The sequence below is a fragment of the Ruditapes philippinarum genome, unplaced genomic scaffold (genome assembly GCF_026571515.1).
Source record: "Ruditapes philippinarum isolate M1 unplaced genomic scaffold, ASM2657151v2 ctg1085_1_1_1_1, whole genome shotgun sequence".
In the NCBI taxonomy this organism is placed as follows: Eukaryota; Metazoa; Mollusca; class Bivalvia; order Venerida; family Veneridae; genus Ruditapes; species Ruditapes philippinarum.
In genome coordinates, this window is record NW_026857392.1 from 245,601 (window position 1) to 257,848 (window position 12,248).

Below are 12,248 nucleotides of genomic sequence, written 5' to 3' on the forward strand. Positions count from 1 at the left end.
GCCCATGTCAGCAGGATTGCTTGCACTAGCCAGGGTTATGACATCATTCTGTGCAGTCCAACCTGATATTCTGTGATCTGTCTGATTTAAGCATTCTTAAAGAGGATGAAGTAATGGTTAGATCCACATTTTTGAATTTTCTTTACACAAATTAAGTCTGGAGAGGAAAGGGGAAAGGTTGAAGAGCATTTAATTTTACTGTCATAAAAACTCTTGTGTTCTCTGCCATAAATCAGTACCAGGATAAAACACTTGTTCAGTTGTGAAGACAGTATATCATAGAGCATCATGGGAACCTGCCATTTATCAGACATCTGATCTTCCTGTCTCCTTTTATACATGGAAGGGATCGGTTCCCCACAATTTCTTTTACTGACTGTTCCCTTAACTACGGTGGAAAAATGAAAAAATTTAACTGTTATCACATGTTTTGAATTCAATAAATATATGTCTATTTTTGAAATAGAGAGAAACAGAATCCCTTAAGAATGCTCTAAACGGTAAATTGAAAATAATGCAGACTCAGTTTGATTGATTTTGTCTTTGGACAGTAGTGATAAGTGCAAAGCTAATGTCCACTGTAGAAGAGGAACCACTATGTGATAGCTATGACTTGCCTGTGCCACCAGTGCAGCTGGTTTGGTTGGGTATTTCCGTGCAGTCTGACCAGGTTCAAGATCTATACAGCTATAATTAGGGTTGAAGTAAAAGTAATCTCTTATAATGAGAAAGAAAATGTCAATTAACTCTTAACTTTTTTTGTATCTAACTTGCCAACATTTATGAGAGGGTTATAATTTTTGGTCTTTTTATTGTCGTGTTAATTGAATAGAGGATTATTTTATTGTTTATTTATTACTTTTTCAGTACCATGTTTTTTCTACATGTATTTTTGAAAGTAATAAAGAAACTGAAAAAACAAGATTTACTGCATCTATGAAATAAGTTGAGCTATAAGACATGTTCAGCAATGTAACAAACATACTATAGCACTCTATCCTGCTAATTAGTGACATGTCAAAAATTATTTTACTGTTTTTCAGGCTTTCAAGTTGAATACTGTTGCATTATATATAAACTGTGTATCTGTTTCTATACTCGAGTACTTTTAATGATGAATTTATTGAGTAAAAGCAAAGAAATGATGATTTAGGCAGCCTTTTGTCAGTCCCTTAGGAGTTTAGTGCAAAGACACACTTGTTACTGTTTCACAGACCAGATAATAAAAAAATAATATCATTGTTGGTTTTAGGGTAGGCCTACTTAAAAAAAAACCTCTTGTTATTTGACATTACATCAGAATGTGGGAGCTCTAGGGAAATAGGTTACCAAATTATGATATTGTGACTGGCGGAAAAGGTTGCTAATTGATTACTAGTGCTTTTATTGTTGTAATAACACTTTCCCATCAAATGCAATATCCTTTATGTTCGTTTGATGATACATTTATAAGATGTTAAAGAGACTCCACTGAGGGTTTTTGACATCACAGGACTAAAAAATGTTTTTTTTGAGATTTGTGTACCATTTGATGTAGGTCTACCAGTAAGTTGTGTGCAAAATTTTAGAACATATGCTGATTGTTTTTCCACATTTGAATTGTGCAAAATGACCAAGAAAATGGTTTAAAGGCCTTTAATTCAAATGAATTGAACAGAAAAGTCAATTTTCAATTCAAACTGAGTGTATTAATAGTTCATTAAAGAAAAGTTTTCAATATCACTAATTATTAGCTGTCTGGTTTAACTGGATGTGCAGGCTAACTTTTCGCTGAACTTGCTCTCTGGTACTTGTCTAACCATTTATTCTTCTAAATATTGGAAATGGACTTGTCCATCTTTTAATCTGGACAAAATTATTCATCCTTTTAAGGGAAAATTTTAAAAATAATTATGTACAAATTAACTAACAAACAGTACAGACCATGACCATGAAGGAATTGAGCTGACTGATCTTGGTCTGCGCTTGTTGCCAGCTTGTTGAAAAACATAAAATGATATAATTCCATGAATAAAATTACATCTAACTTCTGTCCTGAAAACAAAGTTATCTTAAAATAACTTTTTTTAAAAAAAAAATATAACATAGAACATATACCACATGTTTGTATCCTGATGATTGAAAGTTAATTGTGCATGCTGTTGTACACAGTGCAAGCCAATGGGCTTATCAGCTACTGTAATCAGAATACATGGGAGCAAAAACTTTCCGGCAAATGAAGAATAAATATTTATGTGCTTAAGTTGCAAGGGAAACATAAATAAATTGAGCTTAGTGAAAAGATCGGCTTTTGTTTTGAAAGCAGAATTTTAGTGGGATATGGAATACAGTTAACAGACATCAAAGAGAATTTTGAATGGAAAATTTTGAATTAGGTGCTAGAATCAAAGGCTCTGAAGTTAATGGATTCAAGTGATAAAATTATCAAAGTTACAACAGAAAGAGATGGATTTAACATTTTATAGAATATGTGGATAATTTTCTTTAGTTGGTGTAAATAAAACTGCATTTAGTGTGTGTGCATCAAAGTGTGTGCAATCACAAGATTTCAAGATTTTATTATTAACTCAATATACAATACATGTAAATACAAGGTAAATATATATAAAACAATAGACAAAGTTTTTAGGATATAACTTGTATATGTTATCATACAATTTTCTTCCTACAGGAGAAAGTATAAGATTCACACAAAATGAAACAAATATTTCAAAAATTATCAAAATTCAACACAGTGTTTTATTCAAAACTTTTCTAAGAATTTATTCTTTAAGCACAGATTTCAATGTCTGTTGAAAGATAAATGTTGTCTAAATAATAATAATAAAAAAACTACACAAGCTTCTTCTAATGTGAATTATTCAAATATAAACAGAAAATTATCAGTTTCAGTTTTTAGAAGAAAATTCAGAAAATTATCAAAGAATATTAATTTATTTTTGGTTCACCACACAAACTGAACTTTTCATCTATTTATAGTTAAAATTTAAACAAGTTCTTTCCAGGAAAAGAACAAATATTCTCCCAAACAAAAAAAACAGTAAAAAATCTTTTAAAATGCAATGAAGAAAAGCCTCTGAGAGTGTATTTTTTATATATTTTTTCAGGTGATTGCATGGACTAAGTCTGCCATCAAGCAAGCAATAACAATTAAAACACCTGCGTAAATTGGATTCTGTTACTGAAGAATGTACAAGGTATACCATACCATAAATTATATTTGTTTATTTTTGTCTAGAATCTGATACTCTTACACAGGGTTATAGCTCGAGAAAAAGAAAACACAGACATTTTGCTTGGAAGTTGTTTTTTTTTTTTTTTTTTCTAAGTTCAGTCTCAAATTTCAAGATTTTCATTGGTCCAGCATACCAGTCTGTGCCTGTTTCTGACCAATCAAATACTGGTACCCGAGAAGTTAGTCTGAGCTGAGATTTTTTTATATAACCCAGGTGTTTGTGTTAGGATAACATAATTGGCATTATGTACACTATATTTATCATTATCACTCATTATCATTTTTATTGCCGCTTTATTATTCAGAAAGAATTATTTCACAAAATTTTTTTCTTGATACCCGGCTAGCATTTTTGAATTGCTAATACTTGTTAAACTAATAAAATATTTCCATGTTTACAGCTTCTTGTTTTTAAGAATGATCACATTAAAAATAAATTCCACTCTCAAAGCTTTTCTTGAAGAAATGTTGCAAACTTGCTCGTGTTTCATCAGTGTAGATGCTCAATGAGTTTGATATAACGATAGAATTTGCTTTAAAGCAGTCAAGAGCTGTTAATAGTTAAGATTTTTCTTTTATGAAGTGTTATGGCCCTTTATAATGTAACATATCTTTTTGCAGTTAAATCATCGTTGCACAAATTAACCAAAAAATATAAATAATTTCGAAAATGATATAATTATTTGTGTAAATTTTTTTTTAATTACATTATTATTACATTTATTACATTTTTTTCATGAGATTTTATTGCAGCATTCAAAGTCATTCTTTTAAAGTGATGTGGTATTTCTGGTCTGTATTTAAAAACTGTATTTTAAAGAGGTACTCCTACCAGATTGTGTTTATATAAAAGAGGTATATAGGAAATAGGAATGCACCTTTGGTTTTCATTTATTTTTAAGTGTTTGTATGGTACTTTGATGCATTTTCTGTGTATGCACGTGGTTGGGAACTATGTGTCTCAACAAGTGAAAACAAAACTGAATTATCATTATTATGTGATTATGTTTGTAGGCACCCAGTTACAGTGTTTTTGCTCTGTAGTGATAACATGTAAAAAGTGTAAGTACTTTGTACTGGAGGGAACATCAACAGGTGTAAAATGGGAAATTTTAACAGGAAATCTTGAAGTTTGTGAATAGAAATGTTGTAAAGATAAGGTAAAATTTGGCTGCACATAGATATTCACTTTATTATATAAGGCTATCTTGCTTTTTTTTCTCTTAGAAGTAAAACAAACTGTCTCCTTATCGCATATCATTTTCAGTGCTTTGGTGTCATAGTGTACTTGAATTACAGGTTGTCGGTTGTTTATGTAATTTGAATAAAATAACATTATTTTGATAAAGTTATTCCGTATGATATAAACTCCAGTCAGTCAATTGGTCTTTCCATTAAATTCAGAAAAATCATCTCTTTAATAGCTAATTACAAAAGTGTAATAATGTTATAGAGTACTAGAAGCTATATATGTTTGTCATTATAAATAGAATGTCAAACAAATTGTGCAGTCATTAGGTTTTTTGCACTGGTTTTACCCAAGTATAATTAACAAATGTTCAACTTTCCTCACTCAGTGCAATAAGATTGCCAAGAACATTACTAGTACTAATAAGAACATTTTAGCCTAGAATTTATAAATTCTTGGTTATGCAGATGGCAAAATTTAGATTTGCTGAAAGACTATGGGTGACTTTCTAAATTTCTCTTCCATTTTGTTGTTTAATTGAGGGGAAGTTGTTAAAGGTACAGAATTTTGTCTATCATATGCAGAACTATCAAATCAACAGTGTCCTCCTAGATCAGCTGACACATCCATTCTATTTTATCATGATCTGCACTTTTCACATTGCTGTCAGTATACATTTAATAATTTTCATTTAAAGATATGAATGATTTTGTCCAGATTTATAGAGGGGCAAGTCCATTAAAGATATTTAGCGTGGTACTTTTTAGGGTTTATTGGTAGTAAGATAAAGTCTTATTAACAATTTTAACGCATTTCAATTTGGATCATTTCTTTTACAATTAGAATAATTATTCTGGAAAAATGGAGTGCACGAATGATCTAAAATTTTGCAACTACAAGTTAGTAGTCTAGACCTACATCAAATGAAACAGTAATCTCGTAAAAATCATTTTCAGTCCGGTCAGGTAAAAAAACCCCAACTCAGTGGAGTCCCTTTAATAAGATTAGCTGAAGACAAAAGTTGATTTAGTGAGATATTATGCTGAAAATGACATGAAATTATTCTTTCTAATAAGTACATGTACATTCTTTGTCTGGAAACACACTGATATTGTTGCATGTGAACCCTGAGTTTAAAATAAATGTGTGAGGAGTGTTGTTTATGTACATGTAGAACAGTGTTATCTATGGTGTAATTTAACTGATAAGCCACTGGCTCCCTTTTTGCAGACATAAAATCCTGATACCAATATGCCAAATATAATGTTTCTGTTTTCCGGTATACTAAGTGACCCTTGATTTTTACAGCTGAACCTAAACTTTTTATTGCATTTATTAGAGCATTCTATATTTCATTTTCAAAATAACTTTTTCATATATTTTCTGTGAAAGAAACTTGCGCTACTTTTTGTTTATTTTAATTGTGAGATGACTAGAAACAAACTTATTTGGGTGTATTATACAAACTGTAAATTAGCCTGAAGTAATTAAGGTCAATTAATGAATTAAAATTCTTGTGATGATTGGTGACTTAACCAAAATCAGCCATGCCCTTTAATTACCGTAGGGATCAAGCTGGATTATAATTAAATATATTACAGTCTTTTTGTCTACGCTAATTAGAAGCGAGACCATTGCTGCAATGAAAATTTAATTCTACAGTATATGTGCCTATTTACATAAAAAATTTGAGCCGCGTCATGACAAAACCATAATAGCGTGTTTGCGACCAGCATGGATCCAGACCAGCCTGCGCATCCGCGCAGTCTGATCAGGATCACTGCTGTTAGCTTACAAACCCTATAACAAGTAGAGAAACTGATAGCCAACAGCATGGATCCAGATCAGACTGCGCGGAGGCGCAGGCTGGTCTGGATCCATATTGGCCGCAAACCCATTATGTTGGTTTTGTCATGACGTGGCTCATTTGTTGATTATATGAAATGTTGTGGTTTAGAGACTTGTTTCATAGATGATTGTTTTATTTGTATAATTTGACATCATTGTGGTTGTTATTAAGAAATGGATTTATAAAACCTTGTATAAATGATATAGAATTATATACTAATTATATTATTATAGTGTCAAGGAGAGAAGATAGAGTTGTGCATTCAAAATTATGAAAAGCATGCAAAATATGAAGGGGAGTGGAGGCTAAGTGGTTAAAGTGTCTGTCTCTCAACCCAGAGGTCATGGGTTTGAGCCCTACTCGGGTCATGACCATGTTTCTTCATATGACACCAGTACTGGTTGGTTCCAGGAAGTGGACTCCAAAGTGATTAATATTATATGAAGTTGAAAGAACTTGTTTCGCAATTGAGCTTAAATAAATACATTTCAACCAAATAATATATAAATGGATAAAGAGTGAAACAGCAGTAAGCATAATTAAGAAATTATTGTCCATATTAATCTGGTGTTGAAATGTAGTCTCTTTATATTCTTCCTTTTTCTACCACATAATACAGAACTGTAAATGTAAAATAATCAGTTCAGTAAAAGTGCTTGAGTAGTTACCTTACAAAGTGATTAAAGTGTCTGTGATTCTTAAGTCGGGGTTCATGGGTTTAAACCTTACTTGGCTCATGACCATGTCCCCTCATATGACACCAATACTTAAGTTAGTTCTAAAAAGTGGACTTTAGAGAGGTTGAAATAAACTTAAATCTTTCTTCACAACCTGAATACCACCATAATATTTGAATGTTTAAACTAAGTGCTTTATATATTTGCCACTAGAGATTGAAGACCTATTGAGCACACAACCAGACTTCCTTATGTTGCATCGGTGTTGGTGGTGTATTAAGGAAAGTTACACAAGTGTTATTTACAGAAACTGCTCAAAGCTTGCACCACAATCCAAGTTTCATGGAAATAAGTATGACTTAAGACTGAAAGCAATGGTCTTTTTTTGTTCTGATTAAATACAGAGACGTCTCTCTTTAAATAGGTTTAAAGATTTAACTTCAATTAACTGAAAGAAGGCAATTATATCGTTAATGATTATTACACTGAGAATGAAACTGTTTAGAGAGGAGATTGATGTTTAACAATAAGTGATAGGGAGGAAGCTTTTAATGTTTTGTAATGAATAGAAAAATTACCAGAAGATATTGGAAAATACTCTTTGCAAAACTGGCCCGGTGTTTACAGTTATAAGTGCTTGCATATTGGTTTCCAATTTTATGGCTGGGAGCCAGGGGAAAGCCAAGATGCTATGGAAAATTGGCACAATTATTCTTTCTTTTGTGATATAGAGTAAAACTTTATCAATTTTTTACTTTGAAAATTCGCAAAACTTTGGCTTTATCTGTGCTATTCATCTGGGAAAGTAATTATTTCATATTTCATTATAATAACATTGGATTAGCCGACTTTAAAGCAAGGAAACCTATTGCGAGGGAAAATATCATAGTGTTCATACATAAGAGCTAAAGGTAAATTTAATTTTTTTTGTACAATAAAATGTAGTTGAATCTAATATCAGTGTAGAAATAAAGTAAGGTTCAGTTTTTGAAACTTTGGTTAAACATTTTTATTTAAGCTAGAATTTGAAACATATTTTTGTATTATCTTTTGCATTGTATCACTTTCAAGTCTGCTTTCAAAGAAACTAACCAGTACTGGTGTGATATGAAGAAACATGATTGTGACCTAAGTAGGGTTTGAACCCACAGTTCTTGTGTTAAAATATGTTAATTCGAAAATAAACATACAATTTATAGATCTGCAATGAATTTAGATCTTAAATATATTATTTAACAATGTTTCAATCAAACTATTATAAAATCAGAGAACGAAAAACTCGTATTTAAACTTGTGTAAAATAACCGCAAAAAATTTAACATATATTTCTAAAGTAAGGTTCAACTTTACGTATAAAGTAGCTAATTAAAATGTTCAATATATATCTTTCGCAATATGTAAATATTTTATGATGTTTAAATCTTCCTTTTGAAATGCTAAATTTGTTTCAATACAGAATTGAATGTTAACAGATATCCTGTGTTTGAGGATTGTGAGGTGAAGTATAAGGAATTAAATCGCATAAAACTGGGAGCTTACCTGTACGAAAAAGTCTGGGCAGAATGCAGACAGAATCTGTACAGACTTTATTTTGAAAACTCTGTACAGAGTCTGTACAGAAAAAAATCTGGTTAAATGAAACAAAGTTGAACCAGAATTCTATTAATAGATTTTAGCAATAAGGATAAAGAACAAAATCTGTACAGATTTTTTCTGAAATATTTAAATTAAGCCGAATATTTTCTGGGCAGAAAAAAATCTGGGCAGAAAAAAAAATTCTGGGCAGAAAAAAAATCTGGGCAGAAAAAAATCTGGGCTTCTTCATATTCTGTACAGAATTAACCCTGTCCATAGAAAATATCTGAAAGGGAATTCTGCACAGAAAAAATTCTGTACAGAAAATATTCTGTACAGATTTTCTTTTTTGGCTAAAAACAAAATCAATTTCCTTTTGAACATTTTTTATTTATTAATTTCATTTAACAATTTTTATTCATTTCTTTCCTGGAGTAGTCTATCCAACGAGTAATAGCCTTGTTGAGGGCACAGTGTCATCAGGAATTGGCTTGTCTCTGTCTTTGCACCACACATCCTGACATAATCTAAAGAGTAAAAAAAAAAGGAATTTGAATAATGTTCATTCTATTATTAAATGATATGCATAATTTGTGAAATATTTCAATGTGTATATAAAACAGTTACAATTGTATCCCTATTTTTTGTATAGCACTGATATAGCACCCTGAGTAACATCAAAGTCACTGACTGTTTACATATATCATCCCTGACCAAAGCTTGTGTTACAATTGTTTACACATGTAAATTGCAACATAACTTAAAATAGTAACACAATTGCCGGGAGTTATAAGCTAAATGAATTGAATTATAGAATAGCCAAACTATTTACTGCATAAAAGAGCAAGATAGGAAATTTAAAAAAATAGATCTTGACTTATCAAAAAGCAATTTATGAACTTATAATTTCACTGTCCCAGCTTTGACCTCAGTGCATTTATACTCATTAGACCATAGTGGTCTGTCTCAAATCATAGTAAAATCAACTAATATAGATAATCCATAGACTATTAAAAGATGTATAAATAATTTCTTTTATCAATTGTGGAAGGTATACCCAAAAATTCAAAGAAAACATTGCAAAATCTTACCTCTGGTTTTGATTATAATTCCATCATAATTCCTCTTTGGCCCCTAAATCTGAGAATTTCAAGTCTCTACAGTCATGATTTCTCTTCACAACTTCACAACAACTAACTTGTTAACTTATCATTAGAAAAATAAACTAAACAAAACATAATCTTTGCCAATATGAAGACACTTTGTGTAATAAAACCTCACGTGGCGGCCTGAGAGATTTGAATTGACCAACAGGGGTTACATGGGGGTTACACCTGGTATTACAGAATATTCTTCTACTCTGAGATTAACTCAAGAGTGAAATTCTGGCTAGAAAAGTAAATTCTGTCTCAAGATTTATCTAAGTGTTAAAATTCTGTGTGTTAATGTAAATTCTGCCTCAATTTTTTTTCTAAGTAGTGAAATTCTGTCTTATATAAATAACTAAGAGCAAAATATCTGTATGAAAATTTTTCTGTACAGAAAATTTTTTGATTCTGTTTAATTCTGCACAGAAAATCACCTATTTCCTAGGCGGATTCTGTGTCCAATTCTGTGTCGGTGTCAACTCTGTACAGAAAAATGAAAATCTGCCTCTATAACAACCAGAGTTGGTACAGAGTCTGTACAGAATTGGCTCAGAATTTTCGTACAGGTAATTTCTGTTTAATTGCTTTAGCGTAGACCACAATCATTTTACGATTTCATGTCAGTTGTAAATAAAACTTGAATGGTTTATTAAAGAAGATTTTTGATGGGCTTGGTTGTATAATTTGCTAATTTTGAAACTTTTTTTTTAGGGAGAAAATGCATTAATCAGATAATGTATTCTGTGTTTTAATGCATAATGTTTAAATGAATATATGTGACAATTTTTGACAAGTTAATTCAGGGCATGTTTCACTGATGTGCATGCAAATGTAACAAGCTGATCATTGTTATATGATTTTGAGAATAAGCAACATTTAATGCTGAACTGTTTAAAATTTGAACTTTTAGGTAAAACAAATACATTTAAATATCTAGTGAAATGTACGTAACATTAAAAGGTGTGCCACTTGTAAATTATTGTTGTTATTTTATTATTATATTAAGATACTTAAATATTGCCAAATAAAGCAAGAAAAATAAGGAGAAGGTAATATATGATCCATAAAAATGAAATTGTCTTTTCTTTATTTTTTTGGTTTGTTTGGATTTAACATTCATTTGTTGACCTATTTAATTAGTATTCTGGATTCTTTAACAAATACCTACCATATCTCCACATGCTGGTGCCAACTTCTCTGCTCAAGCCAATTGTATACTGTTCTGGTTTGTGATCAAGTGTTACACTACACTTATGTAAATAATGATCTAAAGGCGGTATCCAAATAAAAATATTTGAAAAAAAAAATAATAAAGAAAGGTTATTTTTATAAAAATATGTAATTGGACACAGAACATGATTAAATTTTGGAATACAAAACATTTAGGGACAAGAAATTTACTATTTAAGTGCAACACTCTGTGGACGTAAAGGAAAAGTTAAAATTGTATTTAGATGAACCTATGGAATGCACTATTTAGAATTGAGTTAAATAAATACTGATCCCTCAAGAAAGCCTGTAATAAACAGATAAATGCACTCATAGATTTATGTAGCCAGATTTAGAATGGAATGCACTAAATTTAATATTTCTTATCTTAAATTAGATTTTGGTTTAAATTTGAACTATCAAATTAGAAGAGTATAATCCTGTGTAAATAAATGAACACTTGAAAATCTCATTTGAAGTGTTGAAATTTCTGTTATATAACAAGTGCATTTGTATTCTATAACTCAGTTATAGTAATATTACAGACACAAATAATAACATGCCAATCAAAGTATCATTTATCATTACATTTCTTTTTAGCGCCACTTTTTAGAAAGGACAGAAGAGCTATTGTCATGACCGCTACTCGGCGGCCTTCGCGTCTGCATTGGTTAACCGTGATTTTTTTGGTTAAGTTTTCATTTTTAAGTCATAACAAACTTCAATACTAGCAACCCTTCTACTTTGAAACTGCACCTTGATGAGTTATATCACTAACACTTATTTTCAGGTCAAAAGGTGAAAGGTCAAGGTCACTGGTCCCTGTAATATGTTATGCATGTGTAGGTCAAGGTCCATTTGCTCAAAAACTATTTTTACTTTTCACTTCAAACCCTCTAAACGTACTTCTTCATTATAAAAATGTGAAGTCATATCATAAATGTTATGTGTTCCTTTTTGGACTTAGATATTTTTGCCCTGGTTAACCATTTTAAGGTTAATTTCTCAAAAACTAATTTTAAACTTGATATTAGTATTCAAGATCAAAAATGAACTTCTGAAGGGCTTTTATGCTTAATTATCTCCCCTCTGTATATATTTTTATCTTTTAGCGATCAAAATAAGATATAATTTGTAACTGTTTATTATCCAATAAAAAGGACATCAGTTTCAAAGTATATGTACATGAAATGGTGTACCTAACAATAAAGATTCAGACTCTCGGGTTTGATCACATAGAACCCTGTATGCTGGCAGGCTCTTTACCAGTGGCTATATTCTGTAAGCATGCGGCCCTTTTTACCATAATAGTATTGCACTCTGAGGGTTGATACATATAAGATACTCTCAATAATGGGACCTGAGT

At 30.8% G+C, this 12,248-nt stretch overlaps 1 protein-coding gene and 1 long non-coding RNA gene across 2 annotated transcripts in view; both read right to left on the bottom strand.

Annotated features, from left to right (window-relative positions):
• LOC132749587 (armadillo repeat-containing protein 3-like) overlaps positions 1–12,248 on the bottom strand; it is a 77,558-nt gene that overhangs the window by 55,245 nt on the left and 10,065 nt on the right. The window lies entirely within an intron of this gene.
• On the bottom strand, positions 8,486–10,245 carry LOC132749580 (uncharacterized). The gene is made up of 2 exons (XR_009628439.1): positions 9,617–10,245; positions 8,486–9,052 (listed from the first exon to the last, which is right to left on the bottom strand). It is a non-coding gene; the product is annotated as an uncharacterized LOC132749580 (long non-coding RNA).